The sequence below is a fragment of the Monodelphis domestica genome, chromosome 8, assembly GCF_027887165.1.
Source record: "Monodelphis domestica isolate mMonDom1 chromosome 8, mMonDom1.pri, whole genome shotgun sequence".
Lineage (NCBI taxonomy): Eukaryota > Metazoa > Chordata > Mammalia > Didelphimorphia > Didelphidae > Monodelphis > Monodelphis domestica.
Genome location: NC_077234.1, coordinates 176,280,097 through 176,306,812, shown reverse-complemented (window position 1 = coordinate 176,306,812; position 26,716 = coordinate 176,280,097). Strand labels below are relative to the sequence as shown.

Below are 26,716 nucleotides of genomic sequence, written 5' to 3'. Positions count from 1 at the left end.
AAAGGAATTATTCCAACTTCAATTTTTAATACTTCTTTATGTTGAGAAAATAGAATTTCCCAGTTAGAAGCAACCTCAGAGATTATTTAAGCCAATTCATAACTGATACATGAATCTCCTTAATGATATGCTTTTACAAATATTAGGCTGTAGTGATGAGAAGCTGCCCGCCTTCTGAGGCAGCCCATTCTACTTTGGAGCACCTTTAATATTTAGGAAATGTCTCCTTTCATCAAATTTGTTCTTTTTTGTCTCCTACCCACGTATCCAAGAAAAATGAGTCTTACCAATTTTCCACGTCTATCTTTAAAATATTTGAAGACAATAATTATCTCTTAACCCCTTCTATGTCTTCACCAAGGGTTCTTCTTAGACTAATGGTTCTTTATATGGGGTTCACAGACACATAAAAGTATCTGTGCATAATTTCAGAATATCTGTGAACTTGAATGGTGAAAAAATTACATCTTATTTCAATATAATTGTTTTCCTTTGTCATCCAATGTATTTCATGCAATTAAAATTCTCAGATAGACTCCATAGAATTCATCAGAATATCAAAGGCATGAAATATCCACGACATGAAAATGGTTCATCATTCTCAATTCTTTTGACTGGGAATCCTGGCATGTTTCCAAGTCCCAAAGTCATTCTGTTTATACTCCTTTGGGCAGGTTCCAGCTTAACATTTTTTCCCTAAAATGTGGTACCCCCAAACTGGAGATATTAAAATGCCTATGTGAGCAAGGCAGAGTATAACATGACTTTAACATTTCTTCTTGTGTGATGCCCTTTTATTAATACAAATTAAGATCACATTTACTTTTGGCTTGAAGGACCAATAATACACCATTGATTTTTAAGTTCTCTGAAAACCTCAAATCCATTCTCACATAAGTTAATGTTTAGCCATATCTCTCTAATGCTTTACTAGTACAGTGGTTTTAAGACTAAGTACAGGAGTTTATATTTATAATGTTATTATATTTATTGTAATTTTTAGCTTGTGGAGATATTCTTGAATTCTGATTGTTTTTTAGCATTTTAGTTAGCAATTTAGTTATTGCTAAACATACAAAAAGAAAACCTTTTCCCACATTTATAAAATGTTGACAAGAATGAGGCAATTCTGATAGCTTTTGAATATAATATAAATGTTTTACTAGCCAGTACTATATAAATTCAAATCTTCCTAGGAATCTTTCCAGAAAAAAAGATTCAACACTTTTTAGTGAATTTTCAGGAAGTTCACATATCTCAAACTACCATATCCTGAGACCTCCCTCTTTCTTTACATCTTTTTGCATAAAACAACAAAACCTAGATGACCTAAAGATGCATTTATATGTGAAGAATTTATGAGGGGAAGTAAAGTAGAGTAGCACAGACTGGATAGTATGAATGAGTATGCAATTTGCATAACCACACAGTTCCACTCAAGTAGAAATTTCCCATATTTCCCACCCCACAGAAAAGATAAAATTTTCTTCCTTAGAAATTACAAATATTTATTATGTGCACAGGATGCAAAATATTCTGCTATCTAGAAACCAGGGATACAAATTAAGTATTAAATAATATCTTACTCTTTTATTCCTCCCCCCAAAAGTCTTATATTAAAAAGAGACATGATAAACAAATAGACAAGGTTAGATAATGATTGTATGACCTTTATTGGGAAGAAATTCTTTATTGGGAAGAAATTTTTTTTTGAAGAAGACAAAACTTTAATCAAATTCTATATCTCTCCTCACACCCCAACAAGAAGTCATATAAATGTCACACATTTTTTTTAATAAAAAACATTTAGCAGATATTGCCTATAATTTTGTCATTAGGAGAAATCCCCTGTGTTAGTAGCACATTACAGCTAAGGTTTGAGTTAGTTGATAGACTGATTGATCAAAAGACTTGTTAACTTGTTCCAGGGTCACAACAACTGGTCAATGTCTCAGTAGTGATTTAAACTCGGGTCTTCCTGACCCAGAACAGTTTCAGTAGAATATATCATCTTCCTCTTTAACTGAATTGAGACAAAAGTAAAAGATTAGAAGAATAATCATATTCTAAATATTTTTAAATTATCCTAAAATCAAAGGTGTATTTTGGGAATTTTCATAATGTGAAGCTATTCAGAATACAGTTACATAGTATTTCTTACTATATGTTTTAGAAAAGAGAGAAATATGTAAAGAAATTTGCTTATAGCTAATCTGCTTTAAAACTCAAAAATTTTCTCTATCATTTACCAAGCTGTTAAAAACAAAACTGAAGAAACTGTCATTTGACTAGATATCATTTGACCTTCCTTATTTCCTATTTCATTTTCTCCCACATCTTTCATATCTGTTTCTTAAAGTAAAAAGTGATTGTTGCTTTATTGATCTCAACCAATTAAATTTCAAAATGGAAGCAAAAATATTGAGCAGCCTTGTAATTTCTGATTTCCATTTTTAATTTGACTTTGTACCATTAGAATATATCTATTTACAGTCTCCTCACTTCATATAAGACCCTATGGCTTTAGGCAGAACTTTTAGAATCAAAGGATTTGAGAATGTGGCATTTATATATACACTCAGATATTTGTATGAAATATTTTATGCTTTTAATTTTCTCCAGGAGAAATGTTATGGTTTTAATTGGTGACCAAGTAAAAGCATGCAAAGTATTCAATGATTCCATTTTCTAAAAAAAATGATTTATTTTCTCTTTTCTAGTGAATAGAACCTTATTATCTAATATATTTTCAATGTTTGGACTCTGTCATTTACTTGAGACTCCTTTTTTGGGACCCATTATCCAATATGGATCCACATGTCCATTTTGTTATTATTCCTTCAATACTTTAATGTTTCTGAGTGCATCTATTTGGGGATCCCTCAACTGATGCTCACAATAATCCATCTAAAACTTCTCTTATGTATCTCCAATTTATATCTTCCTACAGACCTTCCTCTCTAAATAATGACATTTTTTGGATATCAATAGTAAAAGGGCTATGTTTGACATATTCCTCATTCTCACAACATTACTGATTCACCTTTTTTTTCAGTCATTCATCTTTCTGACACCATACCTTATGATATTTTACTGTGCAGTTCTTTGTAGGAAACATATTGCATTTCACTAATGCCAGCTATGGTCTACCCGTTGTCCTTTAGTTGACTGTCAACTTAAATTCTTCAGAGACTTGGGGCATCCATTATTCTTCACTTTCATATAAAACAAAGAAAGTGATAAACGAGAATGCATAAACTCCCTGAAGGTAGAGATTGTTTCTCTTGTGTTTGTATCTCTAACACCTCACAGACACTGAATAAGTTATTGATTATACATTATAAATACAGTATTGATTATAATTAAACATCATAAGTTATTATGAGTTTAATTATAATAATTATTATAATAGGTAATTATTATTTGAATGTGATTGAATGGTAAGATAGGTTATTGACTGAAGGAGAATACAGGATTGACTGGTGAAAATCATAATCCAGCTCCTGATTTATAAAGGTGAAATCTTGTTAATATTAACATGATTGCCTCATAGCAAGTTGACCCTAGAAAAGAAATAACAAAAAGGGAACTTGAAGAGTTTTTGGAAAAAGGTTGGAATAACTGAATCTGTTTCCTTGGGGAGGATATATGGAAATAATGATCTGATTAAATCTAGGCTCTCTTTATCTATGGGAATTGACACTTATTAGTTGATTATCCAAATAGCAGGTTGCTGTAGAGTGGATCCAACACTAGCTTCTTAATTTAGTTTATGCCCTTGGATCTTTGTACATATCAATACACTCTATTTTTCTCTAACATCTTTAAGTTGAGAAACCTTTTGAATTATTTGTCAATGTAGCTGGAGTCTACCATTAGCTGCATATTTAACTTCTATATAGCATGTTGGATTGCATACTAAGTCATGTGCAGATGTCATACTATTTTATACATACCATTTTCCTGAGAATCAAATTCATTAAAATTGTATAATAGGGAAATTATTGAATATCAATTTAAAATATATATGAAAAGTTATATTTTCAATTTGTATAACTTCTTTTCAAAACTTGCTTTGATTTTGCTTGAGAAAATAAGAAAACTTGAAACAAATATCAGAACTGTGTCAGATGATTTTATTTGACACAAGTACAAACAAAAATTAATTCAGAAATGAATGGTATTTATAATGTGTTAATAGGAATATGCTTTCAAAACACGAATACATTTAGTTCAAATTATATCTTATTACTCATAAATATTTAGACAGTTTTTTGCATTTTGGAAAAATATGGTACATTCAATTGAATGACTATGGTAAATATAATGTTTAGCTCTTGAAGGAAATTTGAATCATAAGATGGTAAGGCAGAGGTAATTATAATAACTAATAATATATTGTGGCAAAATGAGAAGAGTACTTAATTTGGAATTAGGGAACTTGATTTCATTTTAGAGATGATGAAGCTCAGAAGCAGAGTGGTTGGAAAACTTGCCAAAGTACAAATGGGTAGTTAATGCTAGTTGACTGAACACTGAAGAAATATCTGAGCAATAAGATCAGACCAGATCAGCACAGTGAAAGTGGTGACAGTTGCTCAGAAGAGATTTCCAAGTTATTTTTTGTGAAAGAAAACAATCACACTATTGATTGAATTATATTTAAATACTGCCTATATCTGAAAAGTCAAGAGTAGTTGAGATAATTATTTACAAAATTCTAGTTAAAACTACATTTGCCAGAGTTGTTGGATATATTGAGGGATGATTTTTTGTTTGTCTTTGCTGAATTATTTAAATAATTATCCACATTCAACACTTACAACTTATTACCTATTCTGTGCATCAGGACTCCAGGGTTTCTCTTTTCCATTAACATTATAAGCTATGCATAATTTATAAATCATAGAACCTGAAGAAGTTAGAGCTGGAAGGCATTGCAGGAATTATCTAGTCTAAGTGTCTCATTATACACATGAGGCCACTCAGGTCCAAGCAGGTTAATAGAAAATATTAGTCACTTTCATTAAAAAATGTGAATTTAACTTTTTTCAAATTCCACCTTTTAACATATATCCTTAATTCTTACATACAACAAAATTTTGCTCTTAGCTTTTAAAACAGGCTCTCTTCCAGAAAATAAAAATGAAACCATTTCTTCATAGGTTATGATATCTAAGTCAAGCCTATCAATAATTTGAATCTTTTTTACCTTTAAGAAATTAGTTTTCCAGTGTCTCAGTTATCTTATCTGTCAAATGAGTTGGAGAAGGAAATGGCAAACTACTCCAGTATCTCTGCCAAGAAAACCCCAAATGGGGTCACAAAGAGTTTGATACAACTGAAATGACTAAACAATAAGGAGAGGCTTCAGTGTGAATTGAGGTAGCCCTGCTGTCCAGTATCAGTCTTAGCACCTTTCTTTGTTTCGTGTACACACACACACACACACACACACACACACACACACACACACATACACACACACACATACACACACACACACAGATACATATGCATACATATTACAAACACACATTCTGGTTAATTTCCAAGGCAGACCCAAAAGCCTTTTCCCCTCATGGTATAGTTAAAACAGTATTCTTGGTGGAGGAAAGTAGGTTTTTAAAGGCTTCTGGTACCTCCTGGTAAAACTATAGCTACTGGGGTGAAGATGATGATGTCATTCAAAAAGCTAAAAGAAACAAGTAATAAACACCTCCAGGGTGAGAAATTTTTTGAGATCCTGATTTAGCCTCTGGGAGTACTTGACTTTGTTATGATTTAGGTCCTTTGCCACAAACTCTTTTTTGGTTGTGCCATAGATCTACTTTTCAAAAAGTTATTCTACATCTCCCTCTCCCTCAAAGGAAAAATTTAAAAACAAACAAAAGACCAGTTAAAGAATCTAGAATCAGTTGGCAGAAATACTAAGTTAGTCATGCCTACTGTATAGACAGAGCCAATGAAATCTGAATAGGAAGTACATGGTCTCCCTGTTTCTATAATTGTAGTGTGGGCAAATTGAAAGTTGTTATTAATGAATGAAGAAACAACTAATTTCTATTTCCCTACCAGCAAAAATAGCAAGCTATAAACATTCAGAATATGTCTCACTCATTTATTGACTGCATGTAATAACAGCTCTATAGGAAAGGGTCAATATTGTTATCATTATCATTCCACTTTGCAAATATAGAAACTGAGAAAATTCTGAACTATGGAGTTCAGAAATGTTTTTTTAATATTTCCAGTGTTTCCTAAATTGGCCAATAGTCTTCAATCTGAACTGGGCCAGGAATATATACTTCCTAAAATCTAGATCTCTTAAATCCAGTAGCATCTCTGGAAATATAAAAGTCATATTCACTTTCTTTCTCTTATCTCATCAGGGCAGTTCTATATCCTCCATAACCAAACTTCTTAGTTCCTTGATATATTGTTATAAGTCCTGATTTCAGTGATCTAATAAGCATCTGTTTATGCTTTCTAAATGCAATGAGTTTCAATGTGGTCAGAGCTTTTACAGTCAAATATCACTTATTTTCACATGGCAAAATATATGAGAATAGAGTTTTGTATGAGGTGAGATCATTTATTCTCATAATATTATTTAGAGCACTGCCAGCTTCCCAACATTTATCTAAACATCAGCTGGTAAATTGGCTGCTTGTATATTTCTTGAAATGTCTTTCTCCTTCTCAGCAAAGCATCTGGGATTCTATTTAACCTTCCATATTAAATGGAAAAAAATAATTTTTAAGGAAATATTTCTCCTTTCTTTTATCTCTTTATTTTTGATGGTGTGTGCATATCTATCTCCCCCAAATTATAGATATTGGTTTAAATAGAAAAATTTACATATATATGGTTTTTGTATATACGTGTTACATAAAACAAATGATCACAGTGCTTTTAACAAGACACAAATCAACTATTTTTATTGATATAAAAGGAGAGCTCTTTATAGAATAAACCTAATTATCTCTTTAATCAATATATTCACAATCTATGGCCCTGTCACCTAGTTGTGGACAAAGGTGCAACAAGAAGTAAGAACTATAACTGGAAATCAGTGTTCACCTATTACAAAGAAACAGCTCAGACTTTTATTATGTTTGTGGAAGGGCATCTGAATAAAGATTTATGTCATTAATGAGCTATTTTCTACATAGAGATAGGTTTTTTCCAGCATAAATCTACCTGAAATGTAAAATCTTTGAACTGAGAAGAACATGTTGCAAAGGAAGAACACTAACTTTGGAGTTAGAAAAGTCAAGTTTCTCCTCAATCTCTGACATTACTTATATGTGATTATCCACTTTTCCCCCTGTAAATACATCCTTTAAGAAATGAAGAGCAATTAGGTGACTCAGTGGATAGAGAGCCAGACCTGGAAATGGAAGGTCCTGGGCTCCAATGTGTCCTCAGATACTTCCTAATGATGTGACATTGTGCAAGTCACTTAATCCAATTGCCTAACCCTTACTGCTCTTCTGCCTTGGAACCAATACTTAGTATTGATTCTAAGACAGAAGATGAAGGTTAAAAAAAAGAACAGGAGGAAAAAAAAGAAATGGAATGTAGTAAAATGTATACTTTGCCCAAGGAGTATATACTTACCTTTGTGTGTATGTGTATATTTGTATGTCTATATCTAGGACCAACTCCATGTTTATAGTGGCAGAGAAATTTACCAATGAAGAAACTCCCTTTACTGATGCACAGACTGCCACATTCTCTGTAGCCAGTTGTCTTAAAAATATTAAATAATATGTCCAGAATTTTATAGCTAGTATGAGTGTGTAGGTACAGTTTGAATGTGTTTCCTTTTATGTCTGAAGACTGAGTTAAATTCTCTAATGAACTGCAATGTATGGATTCATGTGTTTGTGTATGTATGTATGTATATATATATACATATATATATATATACTGTGTAAATGCATATTTCAACCAAATCTCTGATCCACATATAAAAAATCCATGCAAACTTATATTTGTGTCTATAGGATATACATGTAGAGTATTTCCAGAATAGTTGAAATAGAAAATAATCATTCTACAAAATGACATTCCAGATACAACAAGTGGTTCTTACTTATATTTTATAAATGAAAATGTATTTGTTTTGGCCAAAAATATGGTAAGACCATAGACTACAAAAGAGATCAAACACAAAGGACTTCAGAAATAAAATTGTTTTTTTTTAAACTGGACATATATAGGGCGAAATATTGTGCCTATGCTCAAGCTCATGAAATAAATTGAAGCTTGAAATGCTGATTGAATCTCTACCATTAAAATTCTGGGAAATCATGAATAGCAAAAGTTGCCAGATTTCATAGAGCAAGTTACTCTATAAAGTCAAACCCTTCCTGAGATTGTGTCAGGAGACAACAAATGCTAAAGAAAGTGAATTTTAAATGAATTGATGATGTCATGTCTCTACTCTAGGATGCTACTTGTTTAATTTACTATATGGAAACACAGAAGCAGTGGTGACCTTAATTGGCAAGGAGTCTGGGGCTCTGGGTCAGAGAGGGAGACAAAACTCCTTAATGTCTTTTATGTACCAATCAAGACAGTTGATAAAAATAATCTGAAAGGGAAAGACATTAGCAACTGGGTCTTGCTGAAGGTGGTATTTCATTTGAGGTTTAAAGGAAGGTGAGTAAACTTAGAGGCAGAGACGCAGTCAGTGCAGAGGCAAAGACATGAAAATAGATTGAATGGCTGTGCTTGAATAATTGCAAATTCCTGAGTGTGGCTGGAATACAAGATGAATAGAGGAGGGTCGTGTGTGAAAGCTTGAAAGGTAGGAGTCAATCGAACTAAGTTTTAAACGCCCAAAGGGAGGAATTTATATTTGATTTTGGAAGTAATAAGGAGCCACTGAAGTTTATTGAGTGGGAGGATGATGAAATCAAACAGGTTTTAGGAAAAGTTCCCTTGCTACCTGGTAGAAAATAGATTGGAGTCTAGAGAGACCTGCAACACTTTTGACACATAGAAGGTGCTTAATGATTATTTTTGAAAACTGAATTGAATTAGTCAACTTGCATTTAATTAGAGTTCTGGGTTCTTGGGTAAGGATATTGAATCTTATTTTTGGATTTCTTGTAAATTGGGAGATGGCTAAGACGTGTTTTAAGGCAGCTAGATGATAGATGATAGATATTTATATATAGACATGAATCAAAATAATCCTTGTTCTTTACTGTTTGATGATAGTTTCACATAGCAGATAAACATTATATATATATATATATATATACACACATATATATATATATATATATACATATATACATACACATATTTGAGATTCAATCTTATTTATCATGAAAAATTGTTAATATTTTTGTTGGACCATCAAATATGGTGCTATGTATGCAGAATTATAGGAATCAAAGACAATTTAGAAACTCCAAGTTTAATAGTATTTCATCTCTCCCATACCCAAAAGCATATATCACATTTAAGTACATAATCCTCTTAATGCTGAAAAAGTCAATCCCCAGGTAGGCTGTTTTTCAGTTTCCCAGTCTAGAAGAAATGAAAGTGTAGTATGTTTATAATCCTTTAAGAAGAGTAAAGCCTTTTGCCAAGCTCAGATTGAGTGAAGTGGTTTTATCTGTTGAAGTTATGAGAAAATTAAAGAGTAGCTTTCATTCTAGTCATGTTCCATTGCTATGCTGTACTTTCGTGTTTATGACCAATAAGGTCCACATGATTTTGAGATATTGGGTGTAAAAGAGAGAACAGTATAGGACAAACTATTATTATCACCATCATACATTTTTTCCTCTAAAATTTGACATATAGGCTTGACTTAGAATTTCATCCATATGGGGAATTCCTGGTATAGAAATTCTCTCCAATAAAGCATATTAGCAAAGCTATAACTTAACACTTTTAAAAGTAGAAATATCTTGAGCACTGATAGGAAAATGATGTGCTTAGTATCACATAGCCTGGTTGTAGAAAAAAAATGGGTTAAAATAAATTTAGGTCTTAAAAGAGGAAAGAAGGAAAAAAGGAAGAAAGCTAGGAAGGAACAAAGGAAGGAAGAAAAGAAAGTCAAGAGGGAGGGAAAAGCAAGAAAGGCCAGGAGGGAGAGAAGAAAGAAGGAAAGAGAAAAAAGGGAGGAGGAAAGAGAAAAGAGTGAGGGATGGAGTAAGAAAAGAAGGAATAAAGGGACAATGATAACTTGTTTACTAGGCATATGGAGACTTTCTAATTGTATATACATGAACATCAGGCCTTTTTAGGTACTATATGGTCCATGTACTTCCTTATCTCCGTTGTTACCCAGTGAAATCAATGTTATACATGAGTTTGCATCAGGGAAAGCACTCTGAAGTGTAGTCCTCCAGCTCATCAATCTTTATTGCTACTGCTTTCCATGACATTATATCATATCAAACCACCTGTATTCCTATTGACATGAAATAAAGCAATTATATTATTCACCAGCTTGCTTCAAAGAAGAAGGAAAAAGCAATATTTCGATGTTTCAATAATGCAAGTTTGTTTCTGTGTTATGTTGGTTTGGTATTTATATATTGTGATATCTCTGAATCAAAATGTGTAGAATAGCATGGGATCTGCCAAACAAAGCAGACCCTCACTTCTGTTGCCCCAAGAAGAAAATTTGAGGAAGCTTCTCCTAGAAGAAAAGAGAATTAGCAACTGAAGAGAGGGAGGAATCAAAAAGAAGTCACTGATAGCAAGAAGTAGGGCAGTGACAGGGAGAACAACTGGCTAAGAATTGTGAAGTTTTATAGCAAGTGGCAACTATGGAGATTATCTAATCCAAACCTGCATTGAATAGATAAAAAAAATAAGACCATGAGAAGTTAAGAGGCTTATATCAATTCATACAATTAGTTAAACGCAAATCTTAGTGCAAAAATAATTTTCTGTTGATTATGTCCAATATTCATTTACTTATATCATACTTCTCAGATATCTGATTCAAGATGCAGAGGTTTATTGTTATTGGCTTTATAATTCGTTGGGCACATTTATCATTAAAGTATGGAAACAGTTCTATTGAAAACAATGGAACCAATGGGAAACAAAATTTGACCATAAGATGTTACTGTTTTTAACAAACCTTGAAACAATAGAATAGCTGGGTCAATGAGAAATACAGATTTTCACAACTTTTCCATCCCTACTCTACAGTACTCTGCTCTCCCTTTTTATTACTTAGCCTCAGTTTCCTCATCTTTAAGATGAGGATAATAATACCTGTAGTGCTTACCTCAGGGTTGTCAAGTTGGAATAAGACAATAGCAATATATTTTTGTCACTTATTGTTTTTATAAAAGTTCAGAAACACATATATTTTTAATATTTTAGGTTTTTTTATGCACAAGATTTTTTTTACTTTACTCTTGTGTATTGGTTATAGAGACCCTGTAAAATGATACATATATTTTCATGAACATAGGCTTCTGTCAATATATCAGTCATGATTTTGAGTACCTCCAAAATTCACTAACTTTGGAGGAAAATGTAGGGTTTTAAAGTATGAAATTTGGCTGCCAGGTTTAGTCACAATGTTTTTGTTTACTGTTAAAACAATAGACAACAATGTACAGCTTTTTCCTGTCAAAAGAGTTTAGATTATCCTATTACAGCTAACAACTGAGAGCAATGGCTACTTGTATAATAACACTGGAAAAGAAGAATTATGGGATTGAGTATTGGAAGCATAAAATGCTTTGTGTAAATCATTTATAATAGAACTGTCAAGGCATTTGGCAGTGAGCATTTTTGCAATCAGTTAATGAAATATTCTTTGAGAAATCTTAATATTCTCTGCAAGAGTTTAAAAAATCAAATGGCCTTTCATAAACATCTGCTCTGGGACTTAAGAGAATGAACCAAAAGACTAATGTTTCTGGTAGAATATATCTAAGTAAAAGCCTAAATGCTATAATGTGTCTATCCAACAATGGGATTAATTATTTAGACTTTATAAATAGACATCTGTTAATTTACATGATTCTACTCTTTTTCTATGTAAGGGATGGATGGATAAATCAGCTCTAATTGGATCATCAATAATAATTTAAATTCAAATGTTTGGGAGTTTTTGTTTGTTTGCCTTCATATTCATAGGATTTCTATTCAGAAAGAGAATAAGAAAGGAGATTCCAAAAACAGTATGAATATTGTTTCAAGAATAATATAACCCACACACAAAATGACAATGATGGACAGTAAAAGATGTTCAATTCAATTCAACCACTAAAAAGTGATTACCTAAGCTACTGCATGCAGAATGCAAATCTGGGCAGTAAGTAAGCCACTGGGTGCTACAGTGGCTAAAGGGCTGGACCTGGAATTAACAAAGACCCAAGTTCAGTCCTGCCACAGACACTCACTAGTTGTGTGACCAGCACAAGTAACTTAACTTCTACTCAGTTCCTTTATCTATAAAATGAACATAATAATAACTCTGACCTCCCAGGATCATTATGAGGATAAAATGATACATAGTTTAAAAATATTTTGCAAAGCTTAAAACAACATACCTGTCCTCAGGGGTCTAGTAGTCTAGGTAAAAATATCATATATGTGTGTGTGTGTGTGTGTGTGTGTGTGTGTGTGTGTGTGTGTAGGTATATAAATGTATGAATATGTATATATATATATATATATATATATAGAGAGAGAGAGAGAGAGAGCACATGCATTTTACGTTTAAAATATTTTGTTATAGGTGCATTAGAGAGGAAAATGATGTGAGATGTGGTCCAAGACAGAAAAGATTATGGAGCAATTAAAAAAGTCTTCATAAAGGAAGTAGCATTTGAGTTTGAATGTAAAGATAGGGGGACGTATACTCCATTCAACAGGAGCAATAAAACAAAATTATATCAGTAGGAAAACAGAGGGATTTAGAATAGTCCAATTTGCTTGGAGTGGATAGTATATGAAGGGGAGAAGGGGGTGACAGTTAAATAGTAAACTGGTACAAATTTGTGGCATGCTTTGAATGCTGACAAAAGAATTAACAATTAGAAGGTAATAATAAAGAGCTATCAAAGACATTTGAGCCAACAAATGGCTTTACATAGAGGCTGATAACTGCCATGCCATCCTCTTTGTTATGCTCATTTTTCTGAAGTTTTATTAAAGAGATGAGGGTGAGAGTGAACAGAATGACAGCCAGGGACCTCTATGGGAACTATGAACATCTCTCATGTTACCCTCAGCCATCGCAACTTAACTATTTGTTATATGCAAATCACTATGCTCACTTAAAAAAATACATCTTATTGCAATTACTATTTGAAACTAAGATGCTATAATTTTTATTCTTAATCAAAAACAAGATATGGGTTGCTTTATTGAAGTGAATAATGAAAATAAAGAACACTAGTGACAAGAAAATTAGGAAACAGTTTCTTGAGATTAAGATAAATGGTAAAAGATGTAAAAAATCCTACTAGATTAATAATAAAATACATTTTAAAAATAATAAGAAAAATTACATTAGATGATTGAATTCATTTGAAATCTGGTCCTGGGAAATTGTCTAGCACAAAAATTTTTAATAAATGTTTGAAGGAATCAAATTTTTAGATATGGAGATGTGCTTTGAGTTTTAGGGTGCATAGTCAGCCAAATCTTTGTCCTTAAATTAATGAAGACCATGTGCTCAGTTATCTAGTTTATTAAAATTCTCTGTCTTTAGGCACTAAGTCAGAATCTTAGAGTTGTTAGAAATCCATTCAAGTAAACAGATATTTATATAAAAACTACTATTTGCAAAAAACTTCAAAGAAAAGCAAAAGCAGTTCCTGACATTATGGAATACAAATCAAATGGGAAGAGACAACCTGCCAATAGCTATATACAGTAGGATATGCATATATAGCTTTTATAGATAAAGTAGAGATAATTTCAGAAAAAAAGACACTGACAAAAAAATTTGTCTACCTTCTTACCAAACAGATGGGAAAAATGAGGAATATTAGAGAAGATATCTAGAAAGAATCTATCATGACCAAAAAAGTGTCCCTTTTTGTCATTAAGGCTAACTTTGGATTTCCAGAATAGGTGAAATTATGGTATCATAGGATTTAAAGTTGGAAAAGGAATTAACAATTACTTAGTCTAATCATTTCCAATTACAGATGAGAAAGCTTATGGCCCAAGGAAGTTAAGTGGGGCCTAGTGCTCCAACTATAAATAGGAAAAAACAGATTTAAGATTTAAAATAAGATCTTCTGACTCCAAATCTACGACTTATAATACATGATCAATGACAAGATATGTAGGGTTAAGTCACATCACAATCTCATTAAGATTGTCACCCCTGGATGCAACGTCAAGGGAAAAAACAAAGTGAAATTTGTTTTTGTTGATCAGGATAATAATGATATTCAACACTTTTAGCATAAATTGTGAACTGTATAGTAGTAACTGTACCAGTGACAGAGATGTTCTGCCTATTGTGTGGGCGTATAATCTGAATACTATTAACCCAGCAACATAAGCAGAAAGAGGAGAGAAATGGCTCAATCAGATAGAAAGATGTGGGGAATTAATTTTAGGCTTCCTCTATTCCCTCACCAAAGAAAGAATTTCCTTTTATTTTTTTTTTATCAGCAGCGACCTTAGAGAATACATTCTGTGATAATATTTTGAATGTGTTACATCAAGAAAAGACATGAATTGTTTCAGAGGGCGGTTAGAAAGTGGGTTTGTTGAACAGAACAGAAAGTTCTGAAGAAGATAGTTGCTTCATGTCAAATTCTAGGCTTTAAATAATTAGAAAGCTTGTTGGTTATCAATCTCAATTCTGAATTTGACTGTGGTTCCCATCCAGAGGATCTGTTTGTAGATCTCGTGTTTTTTGATGGAGGTTTCCATTAAGGTATGAAGTGCCAGTATTCTTATTTTATTTCTCCCCACTTTTGATCTCAGACTTCTAAGAAATGAAAAGTAGGTCCTCCTTACAAAAAGTGAGGAACAATTGGGTAGAACAAAGAAATGCTGGTCATTACTGTATTTAATATTTGTATTTTCAGGGGAAGGAGACACTTTTAGGTATATAAGTGTTATTTTCCCTTGCTACATAGGGTCTGATTCTCAATTTGTATTTTTCCATTTTTAACTTGCAGTAATTGATATAGAAAATTGGAGATAACTTACTGAGAAAATTTCTTTTAAAAAGTACCAGTAAAAAAAGTGAATCCATTTTTTTAAAATAGCAATTTATAAGTATAGGAGATACATAGATATAAAGATAGAGATAGATTTAGAGAAAAATGTGGATTAACCTGTATGTATGTATATAATATATTTTAGTGCTTTAGTTTGATTCATCAAGCATTTAATGAAGCATAACTACTATTGTCCTGATTCTGAAGTTACATGATCAGTCTCTGCAATCTGGTGAAACCTATGAACCTCATCTCAGGATATTTAGGATGCATAAAATAAAACACATGGAATTATAAAGAGAATCAATTATATTAAAATATAGGTTTGGACATTTAAGTTCATAGACTCCTTCTTCTGTTTATGGACTCCAAAGGGGTCAATAGATATTCGGCAAAAATCATTGTAAAGGTTTTACATCTCAGATTTGAATCTGTAAAACATTGCAATCTTGGAACTACGGCAGGGTAGGAAATCTGCACCCATTGCTTTAATCAATTAATCAAACAGTTATTAAGCACCTATTAGACTAGAAATACAAAGAAAAAAATGAAGTAGTTTCTGCCTTCAAGCTTAGATTCTAAATCAACATAGAAAAAGAAAAAGCTTCCTGTTAGTAGTAATTATAGGAGTTTGGTTCAGATGGTTCTCATCCATTTTATCTTTTTTTCTCTTTTGGAACATTCTACTTGATATTTCCCATTCCCATATCTCTTGTGAGATTTTTTTTCCTTTCAGATTTCCTGAAAGTATACTCCAAATGTCTACCACAGACTAGGATCATCCCCAACTGTGTTCCACAACACAGCATTCAGTTCTCAAAGAGAACTTGTTCCCATATCAATAAAAATTCTTAACACCCTAAGAGTTGGGGATTGAAGTTACTGTAGAGCATAAAAATATCCCCTGTCAGATTCTTCATCATTCTAGTCCAAAGGTGAGACATCCAACAGATGATACCTCATATCATTTATATCATGTCATATCCTTAGCATTCTCCTGCAAGTAGACAAATAAAGGATTTTATCTCTTTTCTTAAAAATTCCAGAATTCTTTCCTATTCTATCACAAAGGAAAAAAGGAATCATTCATTGTACTAATCACAACATGAAAAAACAACACTGAGTTTAAAAAATGATCGAAAAATACCTAGTCTAAAGAGCTGAGTAGCAGTCAGAATTTTTCAGATTTCTTTTATACTTCTAATATAAAGAAATCTAGAAACAGAATCATTCTGTGGAATACAGAAACAAATTATTTAAAACATATCTTCCTCATTATAGTTCAATAAAAATTGAACCAATATTGATTAAACATCTATTATATACAGAATACTATCCTATTTGTTTGGGGATGCAGTAATACAGAGATTCCACAAAAAGTGAATTCATGTAATTTTACTTGGCAGTAAAGGAGAGCTTTAAAATAAATAATTGGGAATTTGTTTCTGGATAATAGAATCTTTTAAAAGCTGCTTTGCAGATATTCAACTCTTGTTATATTTGCCTTAACAGACATTTATACTAGCACTAAAACACTCAGAGAAGTGATTACTATGGTTGTTAGGTTGTACCAGGCTTTTTACTATGTAACTTATTGCTCAAAAGAATATTGGAATTGGAACTATGGACTACTAAGGTTCTGTGACTTAAAAATACACTGCTTTGTTTTCAGAGGGAAAGATTATCAATGAGTCTTTAGACAACACTTGATATGGCTTAAAAATTATTTAGAGCTTGAAAAGGACTGAAGAGTTTTGAAACTGACACCTAGATAGGTTTCTTTGTCCAAAATCATAGTCCAAGATCTAAAACTACCTCCCTTGACTCCAAATCACCTACCCCAGGAAATTATAACCTCTTTCAGGGCTTTCTTTGTCTTTATGGCTCTGGGGCATAATACAGTTTCTGACCTTTACTATTCACTTCATAGTTAATTATATTGAATCAACTCCTATTTTCCTGGAAATAATGAGTTGGACAAAAAGGAGCAGAAAGAAAAATTTCTCACTCCTTAGCAATAGAGATTATATATTCCTTCTCCTTTTAGGATACATTGGAACTACTCAGTGATTTATTTTAATTCTTTAGTCTTGGCAACTTTTCTTGCTTAACTTACAATAAAAGCCTGTTCTTTTTTGCCACAGCTGATTTTACTAGATTTCACCTAAAAGACACTGGAGAACATGACAAAAATTCTCGTGCTGTCATTAGCAAGTTGGATTTCTGTGAATAAACAATGAAAATAATCAGCTATTTATGAGTAGTAATTTTACAAAGTATGAACTAATATGCCAAGACTGGAAAATGATGAAAGCACCTCTTTGGTCATACTCTCTGCCACAGGTATTGAAGGATATTGAAATATGCTATATTTCCCTGTTATTATTCTGCCCCTTCCAAAGTTGTGACACTAGACAACATTTCTGAGGCAATATCTCTTTTACATCAGTTCCTCTAGCAACAAACTAACCTTGCACCAGACACTGGATCATTCTAACAATATTTGTCTAAAAGGCGTGGTTCTCCTGAATTGTCAATTCGGATGACACCTGCAGAGAATATTTGGCAGTGGTTCTGAGCATTCACGGAGTCAAATAACAAAAGGTCTTAACCCTGCTTAGTTTGTATTATGTAACAGCATCATAACTCAAGGAAGCATCCCTATAGGATCAGAATGAAACTGTTTTCATTATACTAATGTATTAGAGCTGTAAAAAAGGGAATCTTCCTATAATAATACTGGACGGTTTTGGCTCACTGCTTGAGGTGTTACACTAGTGAGGTGTTGGGAGGATCAAGTGAGCAGAAACAGGGGTTGAGTTGAAACCTATGAGAGAGGGGATGGCAGTTCCCTCCTCTCTCCTTCTCAAGTGATAACAAGCAGTCTGCATCCCTTGAACCCCTTTTGAGGTAAATAGGCTGAGGGGATGAGATGTCTGTCTCCCCAGTCAGCAATTCTAGAGGAAGGTTTCTATATTACCTTCCCCAAAGGGGATTGGCAGGCCTTGTGTGACCTTACCACAGAAGGACAGTCTCTAGCTTGAGGCTTGTCCCCAGTTACTTAAGCACTCTTCCTTTTATGTATTAGGCCAAACTGAAATCTGACTGCTAATTAAGGGATTTATTGAAGAGCTCAGGTAAATGGGTTGAGGGGAGAGGATAGAGGTAGCCCTGTCAGAATATCTAGGCACTCGTTGGTTCAAGAGGCCTATGTGGGCACCCATGAAGGCCTCTGCCCATTTCCCGACTAAATGCCCTCTCTATAATCTAAATACTAGTATATCTTAAAGGACTAATCTAGAAAGAGTTCTGGGAGACAAATAGGAATCAGGAGGGCTGGGCTCTGGTTTGAGAGTCCTAGCCAGCTTACCCCCTCAAGGTCTGTGATGCTTGCAGCAGGTGGAGGAAACAGTAATAGGATTTCTGGAGAGAAAACAGCTACTGGTTTAAGGCAAGAAGCAGAGTCTTCACTAGTGGCTTCAGAAGTTCTTCAGCCACCAAGAAACCAAACCTTTCAGCTCTCAGTCCTGAGGTAGAAGACCCAGGGGGTGTTCAGAATCCCCTCAGCCCACTGTTCTTCTACCGTAAGCCTTTGCTCTTCCAACTGTCATTCCATTCCTGTCAATCAACCATAGAATTCCAAAACCCTTCTTGCTCCATCTTAACATAGAATAAAGTTATTTATAGCTTCTAAATTCATTATCCAATTTTATATTTTTTTCTTTAAGAATTAAGAATGAAAGTTATTTTAATATTTGTATTTTCCAAAGGAGACATCTTATTTCTGTAAATAATAACTATACAAATCATCAGTAACAAATATGAAATCATGCATGTCTGGCAGCTAGCATATATCAGCGCAGCTAAAAATATATTGTTTTCATTGAGAATTGGAGTCACTACTAGTTGGGAAGCACTGAGAAAAATTAACAGCAAATTAATTTTTTGAAGGCTGTATTATTTCTAAGGTTCCAGGTGATTCAGAATTTCATAAAGTTTTCAAAACTAAAAGATATATTTTTTGCAGTGAGGAACAGGTATTACCAGTCTTTGTGTATAAAAGAAGAAGGGGAGATAGGTGTTCCTTTGTTATTCCACAAACTTAACAGCACATATTGTATAGGTTGTGATATCTGTGAACCTTGTTCATATTTGAAAAAATGTCAGAGCCAGAGATGAAATGGGAAGGAATCAGAAACTGATCAGTGAAGATTTTTAGCGTCCAGTTCTTCATGTCCTTCTATATAACATTGTGGTGTTGGTGAGAGGACATATGATCAAGCAGTTTGAATTTTAGCTCCAAAGATTTCAATTAGTCAATCATCAAATATTTATTGAACACTCAGAGTATGTTGGAATCTGTCTAGGCACTTATTAGCTGTTTGAACCTGGGCAAGTTTCTTAACCTATTTGCTGTAGTTCTTTATGGGTAAAATGAGGTAAAAAAAGGAAAAGGTAAACATCTCTAATATCTTTGCCAAGAAAACCAGAAATGGGGTCACAAAGAGTTGGACTGGTGTCCATATGGAACAATTGAATGATAGCACTTTATATGAGTCAGACAAAGGGGAAATGCCAGGGGGTTGATGGAAAAAGTATTTTATTTTTAATGCAATCCTGAAATAAGACAGCAATTGAACCTACATTAAAATTTATATTCTTGAAGAATATGATAACTCAAGGTCCTTGTTCCCATTTGGCAAGAGGAATATTTTTGATTGTCAATCACAAGGTCTCTTCATTCTTCATCTTGGTGGGAGCAATGACAGAGTAACCAAAAAATACCTATCATTCAGTAAAACCTATGCTATGTAGTTACAAGTCTTCTAGAACCTCAAATGTATATAATTACTACAAATATTTAAATAAACTAAAAGGAGAAAATCTATTTCAGGAGTCATTAAATAGTAATTAACAACTAAACAAGCCCCAAAGATGCTTAAAACCTCAAATATATATATATATATGTGTGTGTGTGTGTGTGTGTGTGTGTGTGTGTGTGTGTGTGTATGTGTGTGTGTGTGTGTTTTGCAATTATGGAAGAATCATAAATAATCCTACTTGATATTTGAATTTATTAGCTACATCAGTGTATGCTACCAAACATGCATGGCTTTATATTTATTTAGGAGTGATTAGTACAGTGCTATTTGTGTAACTAAAATGCTGCCTTAACTCACCCCCTCCCTCTTGTCAATCTGATTATTCACAGATCACTGAGTAAATAGACTGATTTTTTTACTCTTTTTGTCTATTTTCATTGTTATTGTCTGATCCCAGGTTATTTTTTCAATATTAAAGTCTTAGAAACATTTGTAAGCCACTTATAAGATAGAAAAATATATGCCATCAACAGCGTCAAGTTGAGAAAAAAAAGTAACTGATTTTGCTTATTTTGAGCATGAGAAATTTCAAGATTTTTAAAGTTTTTTATCTTTTTTACAGATTACAGGTTGGCATAATTTTCAATTATCATTTTCTGACATTTTATGATCCAAGTTCTCTCCCTCATTCCTACCCATCCCCTTTCGCCAAGGAAGGAGGTAATATATAGTTTGTAAATGTGGCTTAAACAATACATACAAGAAGACACATTTACATTAGAGAAAAATTCAAGGAGGAAATAAAGTGAAGAATGTCATGTGTGGAGAGCTTTTTCATTATTCAATCTCCCTTGGAGTTGTCTTGGATACTTGCACTGCTGATAATAGTCATTCATAGTTGATCAGTTCATTGTGATATTTTTTTTTCTGTTAGTGTATTCAATGTTCTCTTGATTCTACTTACTTTGGGTAATATCATACAAGTCTTTCCAGGTTTTCTTGTGATCTTGTTTATCATTTCTCATGGCACAATATTATTCATTCATATACCACAACTTTTTCAGCCCTTCTCCAACTGATAGGCATCCTTTCCATTTCCAGATCTTTGTTACCACAAAAAGAGCTGCTCTAAGTACTTTTGTACAAGTATATTCTTTCCCCCTATCTTTGATCTCTTTGAGATATAGACTTAATAGTGATATCATTCAGTCAAAAGCTATGCACATTTTTATGGCCCTTGTGTCATGACTCTAAATTGCTCTCCGGAATGATTGTATTACTTCAGCTCCACCAATAGTATATTAATGTCCCAATTTTTCCATACCACCTCCACATTTATCGTTTTTCTTTTTTGGTCATATTAGCCAGTGTGAAAAATGTGAGACAGAACCTCAAAATTGTCTTAATTTGAATTCTCTCATTAGTAGGGATTTGGAGCATTATTTGACTAAAGATAGTTTTAATGTCTTCATATCCTCATATCTTTTTGACCCCTTGTCAACAGGAGAATGCTTTGTATTTTTATAAATTTGACTCAGTTCTATATATATTTGAGAAATGAGGCCTTTGTTAGAGACATTGCTATAAAAGTCCTCCACCATTATTGTTTCCTTTTTAATATTTGTTGCATTGGTTTTGTTTGTGCAAAACCATTATAATTTAATGTAGTCAGTTATCTGTTTTAAATCTCATAATGTTCTCTAAGACTTGTTTTGACACCAATTATTCCCTTATCCAAAAATCTGACAGGTAAACTATTCTATGCCCTTCTAATTGGTTTATGGTTTCACCATATATTTCTAAATCATGTATCCATTTTGATTTTACTTTATTAAATGGTATGAAGTGTTGGTCTGTAAGCTAGTTTTTGCTACATTGTTTTCAGTTTTTCAAGCAATTTTTTGTCTGATAGTAAGTTCTTCTTCCAAAACCTTGATTCTTGAGTGTGAGGTATTTGTAATATTTTCAAATAGTTAAATAATCATATAGCTAAAACTATATGTTTGTAGGCAAGGAACAATGAGACCAGGATGAGGTGAGTGATTCACATACAAATATATACCTATGCAAATATACACCTATAGAGGATAACTGAAACCATAGGAATGGATGGAAATACTGAGAAAAGGAGAAAAGGATTTAGAGAAAAGGACCAAAAAACAACAGCTTGAGTAGCAAACACAGAGGGCAGGAGATAACTAGAAAATGGTGAATGCAATATAAAAACAATTCAAAAGATAAGAAGAGAACTAGCAGAATACAAGGGGATGAAAATTAAAGGAAACCAATATGACAGAGATCTGAGAAAATGAAGATTGTAAAAAGACCATTGGGCTTTAAGAATTTTTTAAAAAAGAACTTTATAACTTTAAAGAAAACAATTTTAGTAGAATGATTGGCAGGATATCTAGATCTAAGAGACTGAGATGTCTATATAAATGCTACTATGTTTTCACCATCCACAACTGCAAAGGTATCTGGATATTTTTTCTGTCTAGGACAGACTACTTTTTAAAGTAACTCTTCATTAATATCTGTATGTTACTGATTTGTTAATAAGCTGCTCCAGAAGGGACAATTCATTTTACTATGTTCTCAACCTTATACAGCTCACCTCCACCTCAAGATACCCCCCAAAACTGTTCTACTCAATGGTCATATTCAGCCAGAACAAACTCACACATTGGCCATATTAAAATATATCTGTCTCAATGTGTACCTTGAGTTCATCACCTCTCTTTCAGGAAGTTCATAGTTTGTTTCATCATCAGTCTTCTGTAGATTTAATAGGTCATTGCTTTAAACACAGTTCTTGAATCTTTCAAAGTTGTCTTTATAGGATTGTTTCTTATATATGGTTTTATAAATTCTACTCACTTTATTCTGCAAAGGACTTCAGTATCTGGCATATGCATTTCTCAGGCTTCTTGCAGTATCAGTAACACAAATGGCATCTAGACATATTCAGATATTAACATTACATAGATTCTTCTACTAACCATGTTCTCCCTGATGATAACTCAACTTCTTTGAAGGGATAACCAATTCTTTTAAGCCAAAATGTTGTTATTCAGGAAATCATTTATTCTGAGAACAGTATCTTGAATTATTTTTAGTAGCATCCTAATGGGGATACTAAGATATTCAACAGAACCCCACAGAGAACCTTTGTTTAGCTTTTATTGAGTTCTGGGCACTGTACTGGAGGCGATATATAAAAATAAGCCTGACAAAATGCTCTGCTTCTCTAGGGAGCTGATTGTTAAGTTTGGAGAAAATAATATAGGCATAGAACAGAAAGTATCTGTGTGGGATTTCGAACATGTATTTTAAAAGTGGCCAGGGAATTGCTTTGAAAATGCAGATGGGCACTGTGAGGTCATTAATGAACTATGGTTTAGTAATCATAGGTCCCATTTCATAAGAATAAGCCATGAACTTTCCTTAAAATATTTTGAAGTGCTGTATTATATGTATGTGGAGAGATGGGTCTGTGTGTGGCCAAGGGAAAGAAGGAACTTGATGGAAAACACTGAATAGTAGTCTGAGAATTTTGAATGTGATTCTATAAGCAATCAGGATTTTCATGATGGACATATACATATGCTCTACATGTAAAACTCTACATATCATTTAGATTCAGACACCTAAAATCTGAGATGATTCTAGAATGCCTGGGTTAAGTTGTCCAGCAAGAACTCAGAAAGTGAGACAATTTCTGGAAGATATCAGAACTGGAAATGTAAATTTGGGAAAAAATTTGCATGGAGATAAGCTGTAAAAATGGATTTCTGTGAATGAATGAAGGAAGGAAGGAAGGAAGAAAGGAAGAAAGGAAGGAAGGAAGGAAGGAAGGAAGGAAGGAAGGAAGGAAGGAAGGAAGGAAGGAAGGAAGGAAGGAAGGGAGGGAAGGAGGGAGGGAAGGAAGGAAGGAAGGAAGGAAGGAAGGAAGGAAGGAAGGAAGGAAGGAAGGAAGGAAGGAAGGAAGGAAGGAAGGAAGGAAGGAAGGAAGGAAAAGATTGAGGAGGGAGAGAGTTTAAAGTGGAATGAAGAATCAATGAGGGAACTTAGATCAGATTACCTCAATCATCTCCACAGCTGATCTAGCCTGCTCCTCAGTGAAAGAGGGTTGAAAGTTGGATTGAGCTATGAAGGAGAGTAGGGAAGACTCAAAAGAGACACTGTGGAGGATGCCATTTGTCAAAGTGGCAGAAGTGCATTTTGGCAGTTTATTAAATGAAATCCTCTGGCAAGATTAAATGGGGAAGCTTGTAATAGGTTTCCCACATAGATTTCCTTTCTTCTTTCTACTCTTAGGAAGTAAATGAGGACACTCCAAAAGCATTCCTTTTCAGTGATTGTGCTTCTTGCAATAGATATGACAAAATTAGGAGTCATGCATCTGGGTGTAAGGTTGTTTGTGAAAATTAAGTAAAGCAGGATGAATGGCAGAGCCCATATTTTATATTGAGGAGAAAAAATTAGCCAGCATTATAAGACAGCATAACTTAGTAGCAAAGAAGTTAAGAAATGTTCTTCACTCAGCCTCACATTGGATTGGAAAGTGTGATCATAATGAAGAGCAAAAGATAGAATAATTACATCATTTTCAGAGTTGAAAGTAATCTTGATGGTCATATATTCTTATTCATTACTGATTAAGAAACCCCTCCATAGTAAAACTGACCAGTAGTCATCTAATTTCTATTGTAAGTTCTCTGCTGAAGGGTAACCAAGTTTCTTCCATGGTAAGTTTTAAAAAGAAAATGAAAAAGGCATTAGATCGGTAGGCAAAGAACCCCAGTTCAAATCCAGTCTCTCTTACTTGTCATTAGTGTGACCACAACCAAGTCACTTCAACTCTTTGAATCAGTTTCCTAACCTATTAAATCTAAGATGACTATCAACTTTACAAGTCTGATTAATTCCAAGATGTAAGTAGTGATAAATTAGAAGACATGATAGAGTTCTAGAATTTCAACTGCTATCATATGTAGGACGAGGAAAGTTTTATGTCCACTGTTTAAGCCACAAATGCTATAAATTAATTATTTTTCCTTTTTTGTTTTGGCAAGTTTTAAGTGTTTTTGTTTTGATTTGTTTTGATTTGACTCTTTTTTGGCAAGACCAACAAGATCTGCTATGCTTTTTTTTTCCATCAATATTCATGTGAAATAAAACTTGGCAGCTTCGCCCACCTCTAATCCTAAATCTGTTTCAGTTTAGGTAGTACAGCATGTACTCTTGTTACCAAGTACACTAGCCTATATTTTGCATTAGAATATAGCTCTAATTCTGAGTAGTGTCCATTCTATGCAAACTTTTTTAATTCTGTAAATTAAAGCACACAGACATATACACAGACACACACCCTCTCTAAAAGTCTCCAAGTTTCCCCTAGTTAGTAATCCCTTCCATCCTTTTGCCCTTTGAAGGCAAAAACTATGGAACTACCATCATCAAAAGGCATTTCTAAAAGTCTCTTTGGGTCTGGACTGAGAAGGTGCTGGGCACAGAGAACTACATAAGAATTGCCTTTGCTTTCTAGCAGCTTCTTTCAGTACTGTCTTTATGGAGTTCTCCCCTAAATTTGAAGCTTTCTCTTCCCAACTCTGCTTTTTAGCTTTCCTCAGTTTCCTTCAAGACTCAACTCCAAAAGTGCCTTATGTAAGAAGCCTCAACCCCTTCTCTCTGAAATTATTTTCCATTTACACTGTATATATCTTGTAGGCATATAGTGATTTGAATGTTGACTCCTTTTTTAGAATATAACCTCCTTAAAATCAAAGATGTTTTCACCTTCATTTATAAAGCAAATTATCCATCATATAGCAACTGCTTAATAAATGCTGACATGTAACATAACATAACGTAATGTTACATAATGTAAGGCAATATAATATAGTATAACCTAATAACTATATGTTATAATATAATGTAACATAATATAACACAACATAGCATAACATAACATAAAATACCACAACGTGACATGATATAACAACAAAATAGAATTCAATAATGGAATATTAATATATATAATTTTATTAATATATAATCAATTGACAAACTAGAGAGAAGTAAGCAAACATTAATTTGTTTATTTTATCTATCTGTAGCATGAAAAATATATTATCAAAGTCAAGTTATTCTAAATAAAGAGGTTGATAAATAATGACTTAAATATGTTCATGTGGATATTAGATAAATTATTTTTCCTATGAGTATTTAATTTAAAATCAAGTTGTCGGATGTTATTAGCACCTAGTATTTGATCACTTAGGAGCAGAAATTTAAAAATGTCTTGTAAACTGTCAGGGTTTCTATGTTTGTCTAGGAACTAAATTTTGAAGCATTATATAAAGATGAAAACCAATCTAACTGGGAATCAAGATATAGATTTAGACTGGATTCAGAAGGCTCTAAAAGAGAACGATCCTTTTGTATGCAATGATATGACATTTAGTTTAGTCATAAAGTATTTGCATGCAATATAAATACAAGTATTCATTATACAAAAGTTACAACCCAGTCTGGTGACTATTGTTTACCAGAATAGGGTAAATTGGAAGACCAATTTAGTGAACTGAATAATTGAATTTAACTGGATTAAAACTAGATCATGATAGTATATTTCAACTCAAGGGTAGTTAATCTGGCCTCAGACACTTCCTAGCTTTGTGATCAAGTGTGTACAAGTTA

The 26,716-nt window shown here is 33.1% G+C and overlaps 1 protein-coding gene and 2 long non-coding RNA genes across 3 annotated transcripts in view; 2 read left to right on the top strand and 1 right to left on the bottom strand.

Annotated features, from left to right (window-relative positions):
• The window catches only part of NALF1 (NALCN channel auxiliary factor 1), a 731,256-nt gene that overhangs the window by 450,220 nt on the left and 254,320 nt on the right, over nt 1–26,716 (top strand). The gene's annotated exons all lie outside the window — the stretch shown is intronic.
• The window catches only part of LOC130455893 (uncharacterized), a 230,490-nt gene that overhangs the window by 99,880 nt on the left and 103,894 nt on the right, over nt 1–26,716 (top strand). The gene's annotated exons all lie outside the window — the stretch shown is intronic.
• LOC130455894 (uncharacterized) lies at nt 1,557–18,884 on the bottom strand. The gene is made up of 3 exons (XR_008914145.1): nt 18,562–18,884; nt 3,080–3,215; nt 1,557–2,023 (listed from the first exon to the last, which is right to left on the bottom strand). It is a non-coding gene; the product is annotated as an uncharacterized LOC130455894 (long non-coding RNA).